Raw genomic sequence first — 25,297 nt, 5'->3', positions numbered from 1 at the left:
GGGCTTGGATGGCAAGGAAATGGAAACATGAAAGGTGTAAATATGTCAACTTTATCCTCAATGCACGTTTATCTCCATCGTCATCTGTATCAACAACTGGTGTTTGTGAGCAGTGCCCAGGTGCAGAGAGCATTCTGCAAAGCACTGTGGACATAAAGTGCATAAAGCAGGGAATCTTGTTCTCAAGGGAAAAAGACAAATTAATCAACCAACAAAAAAAGTGCTTTCTTTTCTCTACGCAGGCTCTAAGAAAATCCATCCCATATATTTTTCTCCAAAAACCCAAGGGGTCAACATTCTCCTATCCAAGAAACACCTTCCAAATCTGAGCACCTATATGTGGCCAGGGTAGGATTTCTTCTGCAGCCTTTTTTCCTCTGTAAGGTGAAGGAAAAATGAGGATATAGATGAAAACAGAACCAGAGGAGGACTGAAATTTGTTCCCTTCTCCCTTAAGCACAGAAACAATCCTGGAGTTTCTAACAAGGCGATCAAAAGGAGAGCCACGAACCCTGAAGACATCAATTCTGGCCCCACAGAACGCGTGGTCTGCATGGTAACAGATCCAAGCGAAGAGGCTGCAGTATCTCAATGATTGGGAAGTTTTGCTTCCATAGGGCCAACCAGTAGATATCTGGAAATGCAGATCGGTGAGTAGACTCCTTAGGTTTCTCCTAGGTGTTGAGAGGCCCACACCTCTGCCTCACCCACCAAAATCCACCGTGCCTCCAAACCACACTCATCGCCTCTCTCCTGCATCTCCAGCTGCTCTGAGCAGACATCCAGAACAGACCTAGCATTTTTACTCTCTCATAGTTTGTCTCTTTAATGGAACACAGATCTCTAAATCTGTTTTTATTTTTCTCCCCTCATCTCTGTACATTTAAGTTCCGTTTATTTTAAAAATGGGGAGGGGAGGGAGCCAAAAAGGAAGGAGGTGAGAAAACTATTAACCCAGCCAACCTAACAGTCAGTAATTAAAGCTACAGTCAGAAAAGAACGAAGCTTAATGCCTCCCACCCTCTTCCTCCTCTTCGTGCCTTTAATGTTCGACTGCAGGCACTGAGGGAGGAGACCAGGCTAGTGGATTCCACCCGGCACTAGGATAATTGCACCATTCACACCCCTCACCAGTCAATCAGGGTCTGCTTATCCAGCCCCATTTATTAATAGTTTTCCTACATTTACAGTGTTTCAAAGGAGTGAAATGAGGCTTCTTCTCCGAAACAAGAAATGGGGCACCCTCAATAGAGGCTAAGTGGATCAGGGGATCTTTGCAGAACCATGGACCGCTCGCCCTACTTCACAGCCACACCTGTTTCAAGGGTGTCGGGGAAAGTAGCCCCCTAACTTTCTGAACGCTCCACACCAGGCCTGGGTCAACGTGGAGAGTGCTCAGGAGCGGGGCAAAGACAGCTCTGCTCTTCATTCAACACCAGCTGCACCCTCTGCAGGCACTGTTCCCTCAAGCCCTCATATTCCAACCACTTCTTCTGACCTCTGACTCAGGGACCCTCTGTCCGTCATGGAACAGCTGAACGCACGAGGATCTCACTCTGCACATTGAAATGCTAGGCTTGCATGATGCGCAGAGCTGGCAGGTGTGCTGTCCATCACCTCGCCCAGTGGTCCTCCGACGTGGCCACACGTTAGAATCCCCTGGGAAACATTTTAAGTGACCACAGCCTTACCTGCCTAGCTTGCTTAAAAGCAACAGACCATGTATTGTAGCAAAAACTTAAATTTTGTAGAAACCGTATAGATCTTTTCATGTTTTACTGGAAAGGCCATTCATACGTTAACATAAAGTGCTCTTAATGTAAAAAAAGAGGGGGAACCAGGCTCCCTCCCTGAGAGATTTTAATTTAACTGTTTGGGGTATGGCCTGGGCATGGCCATCCTGGTTCTGGTGTTTAGTTTTTTGTGTTTATTTTGGCTGAAGCTCTGCAGGTGACGGCATTACTGACCTGCGGTTAAGCCTGTTTAGCCTGTCTCACTATTTCAGAAATGACAGTCGCCAAATAAAGTAACACGAGCAGAAACAAAAAGAAGCTCTGACTCCCAAGACCACCACCTCCTCCATCGTCATGCAGGCAGCTGCTGGATACCCTGGAAACACTGAGCATTTTAAAGACCCATTACATGCACATCAAGGGAGTACAGGACACCCTGGGCTCCCAACATGTGTGGGTGACCAAATGCTGGCCACTGGTTAGCTTAAGGGACAGGCCCTCCAAAGGGACGAGTAGGGCAGGGCACTGAAAAGAGATTCGGGACATGGCTCTGCTGCATGTACGTGACTTTAGACCATGAGGCTAATGGGACCTTCGGACTCTTTCCACAGCTTTAAAATGGTGGTTGTGGAAGACAGACAATCTTCAAGTTGCCTGTTAGCATTAATATTCTTATTATCCCAGTCTCTCTCTCTCTCTCTCTCTTTCTCTCTCTCTCTCTCTCTCTCTCTCTCTCTCTCACACACACACACACACACACACACACCACATGCATCACTGTAACTAAACACATAAACACATTAAGTGCATTTCAGATTATTTTTGACTACTGTTTGGTAGGTAAGTCATCGCACAAACATGCCCATATGTACACAAGTCTAGTGCTGGTGTGTGTGTATTTGGACGCACATGAAAAACACGGATCTCTAATCCAAAGACACTGGATACAGTGGTGGCTGGGTGACCTGACTGCGGCCCCTCGAAGGTGGGGGACTGATCCAGAACATCTGGGCATTCTTACAGAGTACAGCAAGCTCTGGGGAAAGGGTTAAAGATGTCCCCTGAGCTTCAGGTCTCTTCCAAGCCTCTCTTCTCCCCTCCCCAGACAATGCAAAGCTTTCATCCAGCCATTGCTTTTAAGTCTCATCTCTCAAAAAGAAACAAGATCTGATTTCCTAAGAAATTCTAACCAGTTGAAGCCCTGAGAGGGTCTATATAAAGATTAATGAGAAATTCAGACTTGACATTTCTTTCGAAAGAAGGAAATTCATGGTCCGAATGAGGCAGTGAGTAAAGCCACGGAGGATAGCCTGTATGGAGCTAGTTTGGCTGTTATGAGTCGAGCAAGTTAACCAGTCGAAATAATAAATTGCCTTGATGTAGGAAACTCTCTGTGACAGATGACGGGCATCCGCCTTTACCAAGCTGGACCCCCAGCTGGGTCAAAGCCTGGGCTTCCCTTTCCTTCCAGGCCTGCCACTCCCCAAGGCCTGGCCTCCTCCTTCTCCCCTCTCCCCGACCCCTCTCCCTGTCCCTTGTCACTATGCCTCCACTGCCCTGCCCCTCAAGTCACCTTGCAATGAATGGCCCACCACCCAGTGGCGGCATCAGCTCATCCACGTACCTTCAGACTCAGGATACTCTCTTGATACGAAGTGGATCTTTAAAAAGTCTTTAGGCCAAGCTTAGGTTCTGTTTGCTCATTGAAATGATACAAACCATAATATAGAAATGGTTAAAGTGGGGGAAAAGAGTAGAAAGAAGGGGAGCAGAACAAGGTGGGAACAAAAATGAGAGGAACAGCCATTTCCAATCCCCCTTCCCTCAGGCACCCATGCTACAGTTTAATAAGTGGGAGCTGAAGGTGTCTTCCTACCATCTCTACACCTGGGCACCCCTGTGAAGAACACTTCTGAAACAAGAGGCCACCTAAAAAAGGCTACCAGCACGTTCTGTGAGTGCCCAGGGAGTGACGGAGCCCCTCCTTTCCCCACTCACCCCTGCGCCATTAAGGAGAGAAGCTGGGATCTGGATAGCGTGGCGACTCCCCACCTCCCTGCTCCAGAAACACGTGGGGCCAGGCTGGGCCTTCACTCCGAGTAGCTTGGCCGGGGCCAAGATCCAGTTCTCTCCTTGGCCCCCACCCAGCTAACAGCTGTCCTTTTCTTCATAACGGCCATCCACAGAGTTCGCCGCAATCCAGTGGTCTAAGATGAAAATTGTATCATTTGCTCCTGCCAGGGGCAAGCCTAATGAACAGGTCTAGGACTCACTGACTGCAGAATCATTAGAGCAGAAATTAGAGCCTCGTCCCTCTTCTTTAAAAAGACCCTGACTTTATCCTCTGGCCTCATTGTTTGGAATCTGAAATTCCTAAGCAGTGAACCAGCACAGCGCTGTGCTGATCTTCTCCCCCAGGCAAGGGCTGCCAGGGAGAGCAGGAGGCTAGCCCCTTCACAGCGCTTGACTCTCCATCTTGCTCTCCACCCTCCTTAGATGACCATTCTCTCTCTCTTTCTTCTGTACAACTCCTAATTATTTAAAGACATAGTTTGGATGTCAACCCCTCCATGAAGCCCACATCATTCTCCCAGGCTGCTCTCCTTTAGAGCTGCTACCCATGCACAGGTAGGCTCCTCACACGTCTCCCCCATTAAATCTCAAGCCACTGGAAGGTACAGACCAGAGCTAATTCTTTTTCTTCACACAGTGCTTGACAAATATTGGTTCTTAACAAATGTTTGTTGAATAACTGAGGCAAGCAAAAGTCATAAAAAAAAAGTTAAAAGAAGAGATGGTGCAAAAGACAAGAGACACTAATAAATAAACTCAGAAGCAGGAGAACATGAAAAGTGGGAGAAGAGCCAGTCATGAGAATGACCAGAATAAGGAGGCAGAGAGGATGGAAGGAGAAGAGGCAAAAGACATTCGTGGATGGAAGAGTGATGGAAGGGAGGACCCGGGTGAACTTAAATACCAAGGCTCCTCTCTGAGTTTTCTTTTCTATTTTTAAGAACAACAAAGGACAAAGTCCCAGAAGTAATAACGTATCTGGAACTGCCAGTGTTAACCATGATTTAGAATTACATTCAGGAATGATGTAGACTCCATGATACATGGTCCAGCAACTTTGGCATCACCTGGGAAATTGTTAGAAATGCAGAATCTTGGGTACCACCCCAGACCCACTGATTCAGAATGTACATTTTAACAAGATCCCCAGGTGATTCCTATTTACAATAAAGTTTGAGACGGGCTGATATTGACATCTGAAATCTACAGATAACCTGCCCATCTCACTCTATTCAGTGGTGTGGTGCACAAAGCCTTCGCCCTAAGCAGCTTCACCACTTTAAACAAATCGCTTAATGTCCCCGGATCTTAGTTTCATCATCTATTAAATGAGAAGGTCAGAGGAGATGCTTTCTCAAGTGTCATAGATCTCTGATGTTCTTGATCTCATCTAACATCAGAACTCCAAACCATTCCTGCACCCATGAGAACAAACAACAAAGAGCATCACTCACTAATGAGAATTTCAGTTCTTCTCTCCATTCATTCATTTAATACTCTCCCAAGTACCCATTACGTGCCAGTCACTGTGTTAAGTACAAATGATTCTAAGATGAATAAACATCCCTCCCCGCCCTCAAGGGCTTCACCAACTTCTTAGGGAAACAGGGCATATAAACAAAACTAGGATAAAGTATACAAATAATCATGAACAAGCATGGGTGATCCACAGAAGGCAGAGCGATCCCTCTGCCTGGGGCAGTCACAGAGGATTTCACTGAGGGATTGACATATGCACTCAGTCCCCTCTCTCCCAACCTCAGCTGAAAGCAATGGAAAGTGAAAAGACAAAAATAAGGTGGTTGGAGAGCATTGAGGAACCAACCACAAGGTCCTGAACACACCTCTCTGGGTTCACAAAACCCCAAGAGCTCATCCACACCACGGATTTTGTGTGATGGCTACAGACACACCGTTAACAGCCACAGGTGCATCCTAGAAGGCCGCCTCCCCTGAGTTACGTCAGCTCCTTCACCCTGACGACATTCTGTTCTATCTTCTGCATCCTTCTGAAAGATAATACCAATTCAACCACTAATCTACTCTCCCTGGAGACTCCTTCTTGTGGTTGCAAAGAGGAGATGCACTTTAATAAATGTGAACAATTCATTAGACCAGTAACTCTTTTGATCCATATTTATTCACAGAGAGAGACCACACTAGGATCCGATTATATGCATAGTAGCAGAGACTGAAAATGTAGTTTACTGAAAGGAAGAAATTTCTAGAATTCTTAAGGAAGGTACAGAATGGTAGCGAGGAAAAGGAGCTTATCCACTCCCGACCCCTACAAGTTACGCGAGATGCGTTGTTTTGTCAGTCCTGGTCTTCGTCATTAAGGAGAGAAGGCTGTCGCTCGGAATGATAGTTTCCCAACCTCTAGAATGGTGAGTTCTACCCTGGCTCCTGCAGGCTGATTTTTGGGCTCTGGTTTCTTCACACATAACCTGTCCTTTCCCCTGCCTCCTTCTATATTTCATAGTCAATAAATATTAACTAAATTTTTGCTTTAACCTGTCAGTACCAGTGGACATGTCACCTCCATTTTCAGATTCTTAAACAGTTAGGAAATGGGAAAAGGCAAACCCTGCATCCTGAGTTCATCATATTCATGGAGGAGATGGAACATGTTTTACGAGATGATGATGACAGGGCCAACGGCTGGCTCAGCTCAGTCCTGTTTCTCCCTGTGAAGCACCACTCATCCCACCAACCAATTTTAGTCCACAGGTCCAGCCCCCTGGTGCCCGTTGCCCCTCCTCACACAAGGCTGGGTACATGGATGTGAAGGTCAAGGGAGACGGTCTAAGTTCTGAAGCCCTCCTTCTGGAAGTGAAGCAGGAATACAAAATCAAGGTACCTGCTGTTCTTCACTTCACCAGAGGAAGTCTCTCTTCTCGCTCAGCCTAAAAGAAAGGAACTGGGTGTGCAAAGTAGTGACTAGAGGAATTTCTTCTCTTCCTCCTCCTTTGCTGTCATTTTGCCTCCTTACTTATTCCCTTTGGCTCTATCTACCCCTTGATAAATTACACACATGCAGTGGCAAAACAAGACTCTTCAGACAGACAGGCTTCCCAGGGGTGGAACCAATGGAGAGAAGAACCTAGACCCTCCAGGGCACACCCTGCTCCTCTTCTTGCATTCAACATCTATCTCTAAGCTGCCAGACTGTTCTGTGTTCACAGATCCATCATGCTTTGCCACACCTGAAACACAGGCAGAGAAGACATCATGTTGTTCTGCTTCCCTTGAAATCACCAACCTAACATCCAGAACCGTGCTTTCCTGGGAAGTCTTTATTTCCTATTAATTTTTTTTTCTTAATTGCACATCACAGAGGTGCCTCGATTGGAATTAAATGTGCTCTTCCTCCCACCAGCGCCACACTGCTTTCCCAGGTAACACGCACCGAAGAGGGGAGGCAGGAGGGGAGAAGACTAAATAGAACCCAGTCAGCTCTTTGTGCTGTGAGGAAAAAGAGGGAAGAGAACAATGGCCCCGAGGCAGCCCAGAGCACCACTGAGTCACCGCATCACAGCATCTGCTCACGAGGATGGGGACACCTGCCTCCTCCCAGGGTCCCCCAAATGGCTCTGGATTTGGAAAAGGCGCAGGCCACCTGCGGCAATTCCTTCTTGAATCCCAATGAGCCCTTTCCAGACAGATTCCATTCTTTCCTTTGTAGCTTTCCACCACGTAGTCCTCCTCTTCCTCCCCTTTCAGGGTCTTGTCCTTTGCCAGACCTTAGGACCGACTAATGATGGCCTGGAACCTGGCTTAACCCCTTTAGCATTTAAGGCGAATGGGGCTAAGACTCTGTCGAAAGGCCTCCTGGTAACCACGTCACGAACCAACATGACGAAGGTCCTACTTGGTGGAGAGCACCGTCGTGGCACCAGGAACGCAAGAGGGGCAGTGCCCTTTGAGACCCACCTTGCCTGGCACATCTTACCTATGGAACCATCACACAGGAAGCTGCTTTTTTCATCCATACCTCTGTTCTATTTTGAAGTAAAATTAAGAGTTCATCCTCCCACTTGAAGGAGTAGAAGCAGATGGGGAACCAGCTCAGGTGTCTCTAAGGTGAGCACACACTGGATAACCTCAGCTATTTGTAGACATGGTGAGAACATGGCTCAAAGTGGGATCCCAACCTGTCACTCTGATGACACCATGCTTACAGAGGAGTGTTTAAGCATCAAACGCTCAGAAGAATCAAAACTGGGGGAGGGGAACAGAGAATCGGATTATATCCACCTTTTATGGACGATGAAGAACTATCTTCTACCATGATGTTGAATGACAAGGACCTTCCATTACTTTCCCCACATCCCTTTAGGATTTTGGATTGTTTCAAAGTATTATTTTAAAACACTGGAAAAAAAGATTTGGAGGGAGAATACTTTCAGGAAGAACAAGGATGCTAATGATTCTACTACATTCTTTTGAAGATCTTTATCTCAACCTGATTCCTGCACTTGGGTGCCTCCAGAGTTTGGAGACATATGGTCAGTGACCCAGGGAGAGGAGTAGCCAGCTCACCACCTCAGCCCTCCAGCCCCCGGCGATCTGATTTCCCAGGACTTGTCTTGGACTGCATGAGTGGCTAGCTGAAGAGCCATTAGCTAAGTCTTTTCCATTTCTCCAGCTATTTCTCTCTTCAAGTACATGAAAATACTGCTGATCCCCATTTCACATGTTGTAGAAATTGATGAGAGGGAGAAAAATGTAAGTATTAATTCTCTTTGGAGGGTACGAGGCTAACACATGCGAACGGCAAGTCCCTTTGTTTAACACAAAGACTCACGTGTCGAATTCTGCACCCCTTCCACACGCACAGCATTTTAGAACTCTGCAAGATAGCCATTTTGCAAGAGTGTGGAAGTAACAGTTTGCTTGGAGGATGTGTGGGTATAAATAGATGTGTAGACAGAAGGAGAAATTTATAGCTTAAATATAATAGCACACCAAAAAAAAATTAAAAAGCAGAATATTGACAGAATTCCTTCTTTTCAAGCTTAAGGTTGAAGTCCTCTTAACCTGCAGCATCCTTCGGTTCAGGTGTTCTTAGACCAGCCGGATCCCCCACCTAGACCTGTCCCTCTGCAGTAGGCCTCCCGGGATCTCCGGGCCCAGTGTCAGCCCTTTAGACAGCAAGTGGACTTCGGGGCAACAACCACAGGCATCTCACTCATTATTTTATTTTCTAAAGGGCATAAAAAGGATGCCTAGGAAGGTAGACCCAGGAGCCAGAGAGGCATGGAAGTGGCAAGGGGGAAAAGCAAGCCTAGAAAAAAAGAAAAAAAATTCGAGATCCCCATAAAAATCAGAGCTTTAGCCTGGGGTGAATAAATTGCTATTTAACTGGAAAAATCACACAGGTCTCCCAGCTGTGCCTGCATGCATATAACCCCCATGCCATCCAACACCTTCTGTCCCTACACACATCCACCCACGCTACCTCCAAAAAGCCCAAAACCTGTTTGATGAGGAAGGAAAAGAAATAACATGGGTGATTTCCCCTCTTTGTAACAAGCCTTTTCCCCCAAACAGCATTATTTGAATATCTTGATACCTTTTCTTCTCCAAAAATCCACTTCAAGGACTTGGAGAGAGAGATTAATAAGGAATCCCTACCCCAGGTGAGAAGAAAAGGAAACCGAATTTGCCCTACCTTGGTTTGTAGCAGCCAAACCTCTAGACGGACAGATTAAGGGAGTAAGCATGTTGGGAATGTCCAGGCGTCTCTTCTCGCTTGCATATCCACATAAGAAAGACGAAGGATAAATAAAAGGAAGATCATTTAAAATCCAATTTAGCGTGAATTTTGTTTTAATCTTGTGTCTTGAAGAGATGCAAATTCAAAGAAAAAAAATGGAATTCAAAGGTAATGCAGGCTATGGAGAGCAGCTCACAATGCAGAATCCAGAGTGATTATTCCGTTTGCATGTGAGGTTAGTGGCTGGACTATTTTTTTTTTAATGATTCTTCTGGCAATTACGGTTTTTGATTTTTGGAGCTTTAGTGGAGGAGGCTCTGTGTAGAGAAGCTGGGGGCCGGCTCTGTCCCTCCGTGGAGCATGGTCATTCCCAAATCGTCCCCTTCCTAAGGGGAAAAAGAGGCGGTCAGGGTTTGATTCGAGTGTCCCCCAGAGGGTGAGAAAAATGCATTCCGAAAAAGATATCAATTCGTTTTAAGGAAAAGGGGGAGGAAACCCTGCATTTCCCTCAGAGTGCACACGAGAGGAATTGAAAACAGCTGGCACCGATCTATAAATAATTCAGAAAAGGTCTGGCTATACCATTCCTGGGACAGGCATGGATGCGAGGTGGGAAAGCCAACCTGAATGGAAGAGGAGAGAGGGAGGGAAGGAGCGAAGGAGGGAAGTGGGAAGGAAGAAGGGAGGGAGGGAGAAGCGGCACCATGGAGCAACACACACTCACACACACGCAGAAACACAATCCCCACTTAACTCGCCAGCAAGTGCGGCCCCCAGCCCCATCTGCAGTGCTGCTGACATGTCTGCCTCGCTCTCCCCATCGCCTCCAGCAGCAGCGCCCTCCTCCCACCCCGGGCTCGTGCTGAATGGGTTCTGATTGTGCACCGGGTGCACACTGGGCATTCCTTGGAAGGGGCACACTGACACGCGCGCACACACACACACGCCCCCGGCGCGCACGCGCCCCCGCGCGCGCACTCACACTCACCCCCGCGCACACTCACGCCGCTGCCGCGCTGATGTGCAGCGCACGGGGCTTCACCTGCAACGTGTCGATTGGACGGATGGTCGCGGCGCGTGGCTCCTGCCCAGGGCACCGATGCCCAGCCTCTCTGCTCGGTAAGGGGACTAACCCCCCAAAAAATAAGACCAGAGAGAGCCCTACCCCTTCACCCTGAAAAATCTTTTTTTAAAAGCCAGGTCCAAATGAGCAAGTGCCGGGTTCTGCCGGCTTTAAGAGCTTTACCTAATACCAGGCTGGTCAACGGCTCCACTGCTTCGACCCTTTATCTTCCCGACACCCCCAAACCCCAAAATTGAGACAAGAGATTCCAAAGCGAGTATTTACGTACCGGCTCGGAGCGCCTCGGCGATTGCAGGGTCTCCGGAGAGGGGTGGCCGTTGGCCGCGGATTGAGGGTTTTCCTTTCCTGCAGAGCAGGATTAATAATCCGTCTCGGAGGGTTTTGAAGTTCACGACTCTTCTTTGCAAAGCAAAGGAAAATGCATTCGGACGCCAGGACTTCTGGGTTGTGGGGCTCAAAAATCACCCACACGAACACTTTCGATAGAGCAAAGCCCCGAGATTTCCTAGAGGTGAAGAAGCCGAAGGAAGTGGTTTTTCAAAGGGGGTGGGGGACCTGCCTTTCTCAAAAAAGGTGGGGGGTGGAGAGGCAGGAGCCCAGATTCCAGTTGGTGATGATGGGAGCCGGGGGAGGGGAAGCGGGCGGGGGCAGGCGGTGCAAGTCAACCGCGCGGCAGCGGGAAAGGAAGAGGAGGAGGGGGAGAAGGGGAGAGTAAGGAAAAGGGGGATTAATCACCGGGGACGGGGGCAGGGCGGGAGATCACAGGTTGCCTGGTCTGGGTTTGGGTCTCACACCCAAAAACGTGCCACACACACACACACACACACACACACACCTCTACCTCTCACACACTGCTCTAGTGGGAGGAGGAACCCATGAAGCTAGGGAAGATGTCCCTGCTTCCAGGGTGTGTGTGCTCGCCTGTCCTTTTTTTCACACCCCCTACCCCACCCCACCCCCAAACCCCCTCACCCCCTCACTCCTATTGCTAAGACTCTGGCGGAGGCAGCTTCCCACGTCATATGCTGGGGGAAGTGGGGTGGGAAGGGGGAAAAGGCTTAACCCGAGTCCGTGGCGCCTCCTGCTGGCCTCGGTGGGAAACAGCAACGAGGAAGGACGGCCGAGGGGTGTGGGGAGCGAGACAGTGCCCCCGGTGGGCGGCCGCGCTCCGCTGCGGAAAGCATCTCAAAGGCGGAGCTTCGGTTTGAAATTTAAGACCCTTGCTTGATTTTGCATAAATCAGCCTTTGCTTCGTAAGTGCACCCCGTGTGCTGGACGTAGTTTAAAGCCGGGTTCTTGCCTTCAAGGAGCTTAAGATCTATTTTGACGCGAGTTTGACGCGTTAAACAATGGGAAACAAAGCAAGGCAAATATAATCAAGTGTTAAATTGTATAGCGGATTATATGTGTGCTTTGCTGACTGCTAGTGAAGGTCTGAGGAATTCGGAATTTTTTATTAAGGTAGATCCTGTTACTTAAAGACCTTGAGAGAAGATGTTGAGAGGTGAATAATCCCTAAATAAAACTAGATTTCATGGCATTTACAAACCCACCCTCTTCTAAAAGACAAACATCCATTCATTTCCCTCCCTCTTAAGCTGCCTTCTATTTCAACAGTACTTCTCACCACCTGTAGTATTGTTTATTTTTAATATTAATATCATTGTGTATGTATCATTTTCATCCTGATTCATGGTCATTCATTCAAAGATACAGAATGTTCCAGTGGTAGAACATTTTCATATTTGTTTGTATCATGAGCCTCTCACCCACATTCCTGAGAAGCAGCCATATAAACACACAGGTAACAATCCTGTGTGAAGTGGCCACACCTGCCAGCTCCTGCCTTTGATCTATATAGAATGCTGTCCTATAGACCAGACAGCACCCATAAAACATCTGAACTAATTCTTTCCTGTTTCCTAGTTTTTGTTAGGCCTAATCTTTGAATGTCAGGTTTCTAAGACAAACATGCAAGCATTACATAAAAACACAAATACAGTGTGTCCACATGTGAATTATTCTTTCTCAGTAATGGTAGTGCTGTTTTTCGAAGGCAAGGTTGGGCTGATCTTCCCTGTAGCTGGGGAACTGCAGAAGCACCCTGAGTTGCTGTGCCCCTAAGTACACAACAGTCAGCCCAAGCCCCTTTGTGTGTGAATTTCCAATTGTTAGAACATGGATTCCAGGAGGGCCGTAGCACTCAGAGAGCAAGGGCCCCGTGGGGCTTTCCTGAAACACTCTTCTGGCGTCTTCTACGAATCCCCACTAACCTCAGAATGGTACCCAAGCTCACTCAAGGTTGACCTTTAATCTACTTTCCTTTTTTTAACCTCAGAGCTCACCTTCCCCTCCCTGTTCCCAATCCCCTTCACCAAAATCAGACCATTTCTTTTCTGTTTAATTTTCTTCCTTTCCTAGACTCAGCAATTCCATTCCAGCCTGCTCACTTTTGCAAGTGTGGAAGGAAGAATGAGCTCTCAGATCCCCTCTCCTTAATTAAGTCCACCCTCTCTTTCAGTTTCTAGCTCAAGTCCCACCTCCACTGAGGATATTTTTCTGTCAGCCAAGCCTGAATTGATTTCTGTAACAATTTCAAGGACTTTTAAATGAGGTATGGCATCTCACCACCATCCCCTCGACTCCTGCCCCCTGCATTTGGAAATGTGTAGAAGAATTTGCACAAGTTATCAATGACTGGGTGATGCCACTGGCATGTAGAGATTCTACATATACCAAATTAGACATTTGGCCGTGCCTTATGAAAAACTGACCCAAAAAAGAACAATAATCTATTTATCTTGAATTGTATGAAACTACTGGTATTTAATCACATGAAACAACCATTATTGACCTATAATGAAAAGGCAATTTCATCAGGTTAAACTTAAAATTGTATTCTTATGTATATCTCTTCTCTTCCCAATTAGTTGCTTAACTACTTAGGGAGACAGACTAGCATGTAGGTATCCATATGTTCCTATCACCTGACTGTTGGTTAGCAACCTCGTGCGTTCCCGTGGTGCAATTCAAAATGGCCCTTGTACACAGGTGGCAATGAGAGACCGAAGAAAGGAGCAGATGACTCTAGATTGGTAGGTGGCAGTTTTAATAAGCAAGGGAACTTATATACCAGACTTGCTGTCTTGGGCAGCCACAAGATGAGTAGATCTCCACAGCCACCAGCCAGAATCTTAAAAGTTTACATAGAGGCCCTAATGGGATTTGGTCACATATACAGTCCAGATGGTCTCAACAATACATTATCCTCTCAAGGCTGCATCCTTGAAGTGGCTCCTAGAGTGAGAACAGTGGGCGAAATGTGCATTCCAAGGACGGAGGAGGATGTAAGGAATCTCCATATTCCCTGGGTCCAGCTCGTGAGTCAACTGTTCATCACATCCTGTTAATGACCTCCTCTAACAGTGGCAAGAATTCCAGACATGCCGTAAATATTAAGGATTTTTTTTTTTTTATGACTGTTAGCAACCACTTTCCCAAGCAGACTTGCTGACTCCGGAAAAGTTAATTCTAGGGACCATGCAGCTTGTGGGTGGAAGGTGGCATCCCTACTCTGACGTGTCCATTGCCCATTTAATGGAGAAGGAGATCTCTCTTCTTATTTATCGGGCTCCCTGTCATTCACTTGCTTTTCTAAAGAATAACCTTTGCCTCCAGGGGCCACAAACCTTTCAATAAAACTGTTGTCAAAGGATCACCCAGATTCATGAAATTTGAAACACCATTTCTCAATGTTGCAAATATGCATTTCCTAACCCCTGGTCAGACTGTACAGAAAACACTATGCTAACATGATAAGACGTTGGGTTATATTTCACAGCACTGTTTATTGAGGTAAAAGCTCTTGCCCGAGGCTGCTGATGACACTGTTGGAGGTATTCTGCCAGCTCACTTGACCCAGAGAGAGGATCCCAAGAGACGCAAACATTCTCATCTATGGCCCAATCAGCAGAGGTAAAGCCTGTGCCTGCCTTGTCTGGGGGAAAAAACAGAAGTATATTTATCTCACAGCATCTTTCAGATCAATCACTGAAACCAAAGGGGAGAGCTTGAAGCCTACAATTTGGGGTCTTTCTTTAAGGAAAAGAGTAGAAATCTGATGTGAAAGTAAATACTTAAAATGAGAAAATAAATCACAACAATTGAAAAATTCTGATACTTATAAATGCCACAAATTTTTTAATTAAATAACAATTCTTATTAGTTGCTGTCTGACTCTTCTGTAATCCTTGCTCTTCTGCATTTTTTGACTTCATACTCTGAGTACCTCTTCACATTATGATTTAAAATACCATCTTCTGTAAAAATAATAGGAAGAATTCAGTCTGTTCTTCACCATGGTTGTTCAAAAATTGTTTTTTATTGTTGATCATTGGGAAAATTTCTTACATATTGGTAGTAATATGATGTACACTTTTTAGAATTATTGTCAAATTAGGGAAAATTTTTACCAAATCTATTTTATATGTAAATTGTAAGGTTTCGGGGGTTTCAAGTTTTCTTGTACAGTGACTAAACTTAAATATCCCTTGAATTGATGGCACTCATTAACCAGTTTGCAATGTATTATGAAGTTTCACGTTATCTTCATCAATGTCAGTATTTTGTCTCAAACTTACTGGAAATTTAAATCTTCTTCCAATGTGTACATATGATTCACTCCTCTTCATTAACTGGATAATCGAACAAGCCAGAAGCCTATTGATTACTTCTATTCAAAATTTCTCTTTTCTTCTTAAAGAGTTACAATTTTTGGTATAATTTGAAAAAAAAAATGTTGCAATTCACTTCTTAATGTCAGAGTGATTTCTCTTGATGTCAGGGCCAATCTTTATCTTTTTTGTTTCATATTCCATTAATTATTATCTAAGTTTTCTCTTGCTTCTTTTATAAATAAATGCAGATAATAAAAGAAGGAACTCCTCAAGTATGTCCCAAAGAGCAGTCTGTAACTTCTCATTTGTTTTATTAAAATGTCCCAAACTGTCTTTCCATATTACAAGTTAAGTGGTGCAATTGAGCTATATCAATGCTTTGAATAAACTTTTTTACATCTCTTTGTTCGGGTTTCTCTTCCCAGCCTGTGAAAAATTTAATGTTGATGTACGCACATTACAAAGCTTGAGCAGCTTTCTAATGGGAAACATTACACTTTGATTCTCTAAAGAAAATTCTAAGTTGTCGCATGCTCTACTTAAGAGAAAATCTGAAAGGAAAAAAGTCTATTACAAAGTTAAAAAGTGGTCAAAGACTTTGGATGCGGTGGGGGCTGCTTTCTTCCCAACTAGAATGGGGGATGACCCCCAGAGCACAAGTTCTGTGACACTTTCATGTCACGATGCTGGGTGAGTAGGCGCAAGGCGCAGGTGGACTTTTCCTGGAAGCTTTTCCTTGGGACAGCTGGCAATATCCTTACGGGAAACTGGTTGCAAGCCACATAAAGATATCTCACTAAACCCAAATTAAATTACTCCCAACTCAACTTCCTCTTAGCTTCATGTCGAAGATGGTCACCGCCACTCCAACGACACCTGACGTGAGGGGAAATCAGACAGAAAAAGTTGGAGTGGAAAGTGACAGCAATCTGAAATTATTTGCAGGGAAAACATGCTACTCTAGCAAATTCTACTAAAACATTTGGACGTGTTATTAGGGCCTCTCCCACAGTTTTAGTAAGGGCCCAGGTGAGTGGCTGGGAATCCAAAGCTGCACTAGCTTCAAAGTCAATCTGTCCCTGCTTGTTGCTTCCTGTAAAACAGGCTTCCTGGTTTCTAGAGAAAATACTCAAATGTTTATTATCTCTGAAAAAAATAATTTGTTAAAGGTTCAGTTGATAACATGCATATTAATGCCTTCTGCTGAATCCATCTTCCTTTGCTTGCAGTTCCTGGAGTGTACAGGAAACATGGGCAGAGCATTCAATTTTAATCACTCTTGCAAGCATACTAAGATCCTGACTCTAACATCATTACTCTTTTAAAAGAATCTCTCATCATCATTTTTTGTTCTTATCATAATAATATTAATTATTCAACTCAGGCAGTCTTTTTTCAAAGGAATAAACAACTTTCATCCCCTGTGTGAAGACCTGCCTGTCCTCCAACAATGAAAAAAAGTCTTCATTATCTACTGCAATTTTTTCGAGCCCGTTGTGTATATTGTAACAATGCACTTCCAGACATTCGCATTGTGTACTGGGGGATTATTTCTTTAATGCCTTCCCAAATGGGCCCTCTTCGTTTCCAAGTTATACAATGGGGGCAGAAGGGAGGAGAGAAGGAAGGGAGGAATAAATAAGACTTTCAGAGAGGAGACTGATTGAATGTAGAAAGCAAGAGATGTGATGTGATAGTAAGTGTTCTCTGTAACAGGGAAAGGGAAGGATCGCACAGTGTTATTTCCAGCATCACTCAACTCCTGCAAGAGCACACCCTGAGCGGAAATAACCCCCTATTAAGCACAGTTAATAGTCGGCACTGTCTTATTGTTTTTTTCCCTCCTCCAGCAGAGCAAAGACATGACAGCACCATATCGGACCCAGATGTTTTTTGTTTTTTGGGTTGTTTTTTTTTAAAGAAATCCTTTAGATATTTGATTTTCTCTACCTGAAAAGTTTCTTTTCCTTTTCCTCGTTTTTCCATCTACACACTTGGGGGGGGGGGCGTCTCTAGTCTCACTATTATGATGTAGAGAAGACACACTCTTCTGGTGTTTCACTGTCAGATTGTTCAAGCTTCTTGAGACATGTGCCCTGATTTCTTTTACTACAGACAATATGGATGAGAGACTCCATCCCTATCTGAAGGCATTTTGAAACATCTTATTACCAGAGGCAGTCGGATAATGATACAAATGATAAAACAAAATGGAGACAAATTTTCTATCTCTCCTCTCACTGGTTCCCTTCTCTCTTGTCACTTCATGCCCTTCTCTGAATTTTTTTTTAACATTTCTCTTTGTGAGCCATGTGTCCATGCCCCCAGTATTCTTTTTCCACTTTAGCACCTGACTCCTTCCACGTGGGCTTTTACTCCTGGAGCAGTTGCTGTCATCCTCCACCTCTTCCATGCCCCCTTCAGAGAGTTCTTTTCTCTTGCAGAGTAGCTTTTATTCAGTGACTTCTGTCCACTTCTTGTGGCCCCGCTGCTCCCATCACCCTGCACCCTTGCCGTTTACTGCCAAGATGCCAATTAAAGGAAATAAGGACAAAGCAGCTTAGGGATCCCCTGCCTGAGTTGAGGGAAGGAAGAGGCAACAGGGAGACCTAGGCAGGCTGTTGAGAGAACAAGGAGTCACAGGGATGTGAGCCAGTCACATGTGGGGTCGGTGGTCCCACAAAATAAATGTGAAATTAATGAGAAATTCTGTGAATTAACCTGGATTTCACACACACACACACACACGCTCCCTGTGAATTCTGAGGCAATTGTCTGATCGTTGTGCCTATGAACAGATTAAGGATGAACATTTTTGGCAAGGTGAACTTCTCCAATGCGTGTATTAGGAGATGCATAATGCTGGTGTGTCCCATGATTGAAGATGCCAAATTTGGGAGATATACAACATCTCTCAGTTGTAAAGGTATATTTTTCTCTTTGTAATAATGGCTGAGCAATATGTTGGGTGATAATTTGAGACTATGCACCCATGTTCCTGTTTCCTAATAAAGATGGAGTATTGAAAATGAATCTTAAACTTCAAATAAGAGTGTTTGTTATTGGTAATGGCATTACTGCAGTAATTATGAACAGAAATTAAAAGTTACACATATGTATGTAGGTTCTATTCACTAAAAGGATCTAGAAGCAGTGACATCTGAGTAACAATGAGCACACCTAGCACCCAGACCCTGTTTTCTAAATACCATTCTCCACCAAAAGGAGCCAGGGATTCTTGGGAAAATGGCTGATTTCAGACTGAGTCAGGGAAAATGCAAGGTGAGCCCAGAACATCTTGCTTGATGTGAAAGCAGGAAGTGCTCTGAAACTAATGGGAACATGTCCGGAGGACACAGAATCCAGCCTAAAGGGTTTCTGAATGACCACATTTGGGACTATTTTAGCATAGAAAAGAAAATGATCATTACTGGTTATGACACGTTGAATTTTTTTTAAAAAGCCCCATTAGTCCATAGGGATACTCCAAGAGAATGGTGGAGGGAAGAAAGGCTCTTCTTCACAAACATTCCAGCCAACAAACACTGAAGGAATGAAAGAGTTACAGGATCACCAGTTTATCATTTACAAGGTAACAACTGACCAGCAGTGAATTCTGATATGCTTTTGTGTTGATGATCCTTGGCAGGCCACAATTATCTGGAATACTTATTCTTAACCTGTAAAAATTATTATGTCCTTTTTAAAACCTCAAAATGTGTATTCTCTCACATCTTACAAATATTTCTTCCCCTTCATCCATGTTCCTTCCTTGCAAAGTTGTTTTGTTTTGTTCTGTTTTGTTTTGTTTTATGCATTGGCAGATTTCTGTGAGCACTGACTCTTGTCTAATGTAGTGACTCCAAAGAGAAAGGTCCTTCAGCCACTATGTAGGGGCAGTTTCTGAATTCCTTCTTTGAACAAAAACGTTTCAGTTTTCTTTTTACAACATGCTAAAGCATATCTCTAAATTAGCTACTTTACTCCAAATTTTAAAATACTATTTTGAGAAAACATTAACTGAACACTGACCACGTGTGAAGGAGAGTGCAAAGTATTGTTGGAAAAACTAGAATAAGTAAAACACATCCCTGACTTCCCAAAGTTAGTAGTCTAAAGAAAGGAAAACAGTATGTAAGCAAAGAAACAGTAAAATGCCGAACTATTTAACCCCTATGACAGACAGAGGTAAGATGCTAAGACCTTAGGGGTAAGACCCATTCATTCCAACAGCGTGTGCAAGATTGTTTTAGTGGCCCCAGTTCTTCACATAACCACACCCTCTGCCACGTAACTCTGCAGTGTCCTCCTGTTACGGCAGGGACATTCTTCCTTACACCTTGACTTTGGGCTTAGCAATGTGACTTGCTTTAACCAATAGAAAGAGGCAGAACTGATGGAGTGTCAGTTCTGCATGAGGTCCCAAGAAGCCTACGTATTTCTGCTTGAGCTCTCAGACCTCTGCCATTGCCACAAGGAGGGCACGTCTAGGCTAACATGCTTGTCCTGGGAGGAAAGAAGAAACATGCCAAGCGAGCTGAGACACCCCAATTGAGCCCCACCTACTTCAAACACTCTTCAACAATCTAACATATAGATCTGTGGCAATAAATGCTTGGTGTTTTTAGCCACTGCGTTTTGGGATGGCTTATGATGCAGCCATTTTATGAGTAGCTAACTGATACACAGAGAGATAAGGGAAATCTTGCACCTCAGAGGGTATGGTACTAGTTCTGAACTTAGAAAGAATAGGCTTTTTTTCTGATTGAGATATAATTGACATATAACATTACATTAGTTATACATACATATATATATTAAGGTCTATAACATAATGATCTGATCTTTGCATATATTGCAAAAAAGGATCACATTAAGTCTAGTCAATATTCATCACCATAAATAGTTACAATTTTTTTCTTGTGAAAAAAACTTTTAAATCTACTCTCTTAGCAGCTTTCAAATATACAATACAGTATTAGTAACTATAGTCACCATGGAGTTAGGCCATTCTAACCATTTCCTTCCGAGCTGAATCTCAAAGCCGCATTCAAGTAATAGCAAGCAATGGGAGGCAGAGCCCAAGGAGGAAGCCAGCAAAAGCACTGAGGCAGGTGCTGGAGCCTGCTGAATTCCATACTGAGGAATCTGCATTCTGTTCTACATTCTGTGAGAGGAATTTGATCTGGCCTAGACTTGTGAAAAATAATGTTGGCAACAATTTAGGCCAAATGCAATGGAGAAAAAAAATCAAATTAAGAATGATTGATTCCCTGCTATGTACTGAGTGCTTTACATTAATTATCTCGTATAATCTCTCAACAATCCTGTGAAGCAAATATTGGTATCCTCCAATATACACATGATGAAAAAGACACAGTGAGATTAGGTAACTTTCCCAAAATCCCACAGCCGGTAAGAGGTAGAGCTGGAGTTCAAGGTCAGGCTGCACGATTAAAAGGTTAGGTTGCATGCTTTTTCAGCTGTGATAGTTTTGCTTCCCAGTATTGAATGCAGGCAAATTAAGCGGTTCTTGTTACACTGTAGGCAATGGTAATGAATTATGGCAGTGGTAGTGAGAGAAGAGGGAATATATTTTAGAAAGACTGTACAATTGTGTTTATTTATTTACATTGTCAAAGTAAAACTGCCAGGATATAGCAACTAGCTGAATGTCTGGTGACAGCGCACGATAAGAAGGTTCCACGTTTTTGAGCATGACTAACCGCAGTGCCGCTAAGACAGAGGACACGGGGAAAGCAGATTCGGTGGTAAGAAACCAAAGGCACCAAGTTTAGCCATCATCTTGGGGAGCTTTCCGGCTAGTAATAATGATGTTAATAATAACTTGCAGTGAGCACTGTTCGAAGTGTTTTGCATGAATTATTTTGCTCATTCACACAACAACCCTATAAGGTTGGTGCTATTATTAAACCATTTATCGATAAGAAAACCAAGGAACTAGGAATTCAAGGATCTTGCACAAGTGGCAGTGAAACCCAGATGTGAACACAGCCACCCTGGCTCTAGGACCACACTCTTGACAACTACACTCTTAAACCAGTCAGTAAAGGCTCAACATGTTAGGCCCCAGTGCCTACTATGTTAATCAGGATAGTCAAGGTAATGCTGCAGTGAAGAGCCCCAGAACCACAGAGACTTTCCACAACAGATTACTTCCTGCACACTCAAAATCCACTCCAGATGCAAGCAATTCTTCAAAACATAGTTCTCCATGTGTTAACAAAAGATTCTCTCTTGCCTCAATCGTAAGTCACTTCCACAGCAACATGTGCTCCAAGGTAGCAGCCATGAGGAAGGAGAGGGATGGCATTTCCTGAACTGGCTCCTAATGTTTTGTCCTAAAAGAGATGCATCTCATTTCTGCTCGCAACCCAGCGGTCAGAACTAGTCCCGTGGCCAAGCCCAGCTTCGTGGGGGCAGGGAAGTGTAATCTTATCTAGAAGGAGTGGAGCCACAAATATTGTGAGCAACAGTGATACCTACTTCCTCAACCAGTTCTTCTCTTAATAACCAGTAATTTGACATTTGGGTCTTAACTCAAAGCACTAATTTAAAATGTCTTTGAATAAGCATATGTTTACTTATATATCCTAATTTTGACCTCCCTTCTCAGAATCCAGGGTGTTCATGCTCTGTTCCCGGTCACCATTCCCATTCCCGTCCAGGGAGATTGAGAAGATCCAATGACATACTCCATACACATTACAAACTTGACAGCACAACCTGAGCAGCACCGTTCTACCTGATATGAGGACCTTTATTTACCCGCAGTTATCTACTAGCCAGCCACTCCCTAGTCATGGAGCACCTAGTGCTGCAGAAGATATAAAAATTTTTCCCATCCCTACCCTCAACAAATTACAGTTTCATTAAGAAACCAGGCTGTGTCCATGAAATGTTAATAAAAATAAAGAAAGCAGCAGAAAACATGTGACGACGAGGACTTCTGATAGGAGATACTGTTCAGAGATCACAGGAGAAAAAAATGTGGAATTTTTTGGAATCATTTTGTGGGAGACTCAACAGTTAAAGAAGTAGTGAATTCAAATGTCTGAAGTAGCCAGATATCAGGATGGTGGGGAATGCTGAAATGAAAAGTATATGGGCCATGCAAAGGCTTTCCAATTCTGGGAGGAACACACAAACACCATATGGATTTAAATAAAGCAAAACTGCTTGGAAGGATCCGGACTGTGACCTCGGTACAGAGTACTTCCACCAGGGACATTTTAGTGCTAGTTGATAACAAAGCCTTATACACAAAAGGTAAATTTCAGACAGACAAGAGATAAGGAAGATTGGAGAGGGGAGGTCTTTAGAATATCTGTTGTCCCTGAGAATCTTGCCGCAGGAGAGTTTACCTGATCTCGTAAAACCAGTCAGTATGATGCCAATACGTAGAAAACTGAAGCACATCTTGCCTAAATTATCACAAATTTCAACTTAGTAAGGTCAAAATTAATGAGGTTTTCCTGTACTTTGAAATCATATTTGATGACAAGATAAATGTTAGAACTAAAAACTTAACAACTATCCACTAATGTCAACGTCTAAAGGCAGAACACGGGGAGAACAATTAACTCACATGATTGCAGAAGGAACAATGGACTGACTTAATTAAGAACTTCCAAAGACACTTGCTCTCATATTACAGATTTTCTGAGTTTTTTAAAGAATGTGCATATACCCTTGACACCAAGACTCAGAATTCGGTTAAGAGGAACATCCACTTTAGTGTCTTATCTTGCCCTCTAACCTCTAAAAATGAAAGGAACTTAAATTTAAAATTATTAGTAAAGATACAGAAATCTTTTCTTCAGTATTAGTATTTTAATTACATTTACATTAAAAGGACTCTAGCCTACACTTTAATTTTAAAACACTAGCTACTTATGTCATTTGATTTTTATGAATATTTATGCATATATTTAACTTTTATGTAGCTGTAATATATGTAATTATGTAACTTGTATTCTTTCATTTATATCTACATTTTATATTATTTTCTATGTATCTACATAAGTCATATTCTTTATCAAGATAAATGTAATAATTTGCTAATCCATCCCTTAAATTTTCTTTTTTCAATATGATGAATAATTTTTATTGATACAGCTGAATATAAAAAATACATTTTTTTCTCTTAGAAATATTTACTTGGTGTGCATTCCCAAAGGTGGGATTATTGATCACTGAATACTAAATCACATTTATAGCTTTCATTTCCAATTTTTTCTATGAAGATTTTATGAGTTTGCAAAATCTTACTTGCACCTCTTTCTCCACTGCCCTGCAAACTTGGTTTTTATTATTTTATTTATATTTGCTTATATAACATATAAGAAGGAACATCTCCTGTGGACTTTAATGTATTTTTCTGTAGCTTCATCAAGATTATTGATTTATTGTTCATCCTTGTGAGCATATGATCAGTTCCTTCTCTTTGGCTAATCATTCTATGGAGAAGAAATATTAACTGTATCCATAATTATTCTCTTTACATCTGTATATTCAAATTATAGCCATCACATTTATTTCACGTGTTTACCCTAGTATAAAAATCTTAATGTGGAAGATTTTCCTATTAAAATATTTTAAAATATTTACTTCAGAATCACTTACAGAAATTCCTGTCATGAACTCCCAGAAAATTCACATTGACTTAAGTTTGTCTCAATTTAATGCTGAAATTTTGACCAATTCTAACTTTCTCTATAATGTGACTTAAGTATTTTGACCTTGTGAATCACCCAGGCTGACCAGTGTCACAGATGTTGAGTAAGGTAGGGCCTGATACACAGCCAGGGTTTACACGCTTATAAAGTTGGCAAGTATAGTGCAGAAAAGGCATGTCTATGGTAGCTTTCCATGGAATAGAGATCATATAATTTATGGTAACACCTAGCAGCCTAAGTCCACACTATTATTCCAGGGACACATTATTGAGCAATATTTTCAGAAGCCACGCTAGAAACATCCTTGTGAAGATCTCACTAGAAATAAAAATAAATAAAAATTTATAGTGATTGAGCACTGTTGAGAAAAGGACCATGTTCCTTCTTGCAACAATGTTAACTATCTCTCTTTTCTCTGACAGCAATAGTCACCCACCACTTCAAAGTTAAATAAATAGCCTCATCTTGAGAAATTCCCTGTTTTCTGAAGTCTCATTCATACTATGGAGAAAACAATGCATTTGGAGATTCATGAAGCAACACTATCACCTTTGCAGAATTCACTTCCCATTGGTCTCATCTACTCCCATGGTTTCAAACACCAGCTGTATAACAATGATTTCCAAAACTATATCCTAGGTCAAAGTTTTCTTCTAGACCTGAGGGACACATTTTCAAGTGCACTGGAAGTTGCTGCCTAGGGAGTATTTATGTCTTTCAGACTGTGTACAGTCATCGTGTCCACACATCCATATTCTTTCTTCTCTTGTCAAATCTGCTTCCCTACTCTATTTCCTACCTTGGATAATATCAACATTTACCCAGTTGTTCAAGCCAAAATTCTGAAGATGAATCTGACTTGTCCCTCCCTCACACCTCTCATCTAATCCATTCCCTGTAGATATCTCTCAAATTCATCTCATCCTTTGCTTCTCTACCCTCACTATTTCATTCCAAGCTGTCCATAGTTTTTCCCTGAGCTGTTGCAATAGACTCCTAATTGTTCTTCCAACTTTCAGATTTAACTCCCTCCCATCCACCCAGCATACTATATTAGAGGGATCTTTTAGGAATATACATTTATCAAGACACCTCCCACTTTAAAATCCTTTAACTATCTCTCATCACTTATAGGATAATGGAAACAAGTTACATAGAATGTTTGTTATCTGTAAATCTCACCAAAGGGCAGATAAAGACTAGGATTGTTGACTTTACAATAGTAATGAATTACACTCATTCATTCATATCGTCACAATGGCTGCCCTATAGTTAATAATACAGCTTTTTTATGACTAGGTAGAAATAAAAAT

General features: G+C 43.1%; 1 protein-coding gene and 1 long non-coding RNA gene across 10 annotated transcripts in view; one reads left to right on the top strand and one right to left on the bottom strand.

Moving 5' to 3' along the window:
* GRIN2B (glutamate ionotropic receptor NMDA type subunit 2B) overlaps positions 1 to 25,297 on the bottom strand; it is a 571,331-nt gene that overhangs the window by 360,238 nt on the left and 185,796 nt on the right. For all 8 annotated transcript variants that reach the window (XM_072954744.1, XM_072954745.1, XM_072954746.1 and 5 more), the window contains 2 exons: positions 10,878 to 11,114; positions 9,481 to 9,911 (listed from right to left, as the gene is read on the bottom strand). The gene's annotated coding sequence lies outside the window, so the exon portion shown is untranslated. The remainder of the gene's footprint in view (positions 1 to 9,480; positions 9,912 to 10,877; positions 11,115 to 25,297) is intronic.
* Positions 10,577 to 15,308, top strand: LOC140691346 (uncharacterized). Of its 2 annotated transcripts, XR_012066969.1 has the most exons (4): positions 10,577 to 10,644; positions 13,131 to 13,223; positions 13,886 to 14,057; positions 14,451 to 15,308. It is a non-coding gene; the product is annotated as an uncharacterized lncRNA (long non-coding RNA). The 2 variants fall into 2 exon arrangements; XR_012066968.1 differs by having other exon boundaries at positions 13,886 to 15,308.

The sequence above is a fragment of the Vicugna pacos genome, chromosome 34 (assembly GCF_048564905.1).
Source record: "Vicugna pacos chromosome 34, VicPac4, whole genome shotgun sequence".
Taxonomy (NCBI): Eukaryota; Metazoa; Chordata; class Mammalia; order Artiodactyla; family Camelidae; genus Vicugna; species Vicugna pacos.
The sequence above is the reverse complement of the archived record's forward strand: the minus strand, read 5'-3'. Positions and strand labels throughout refer to the sequence as shown.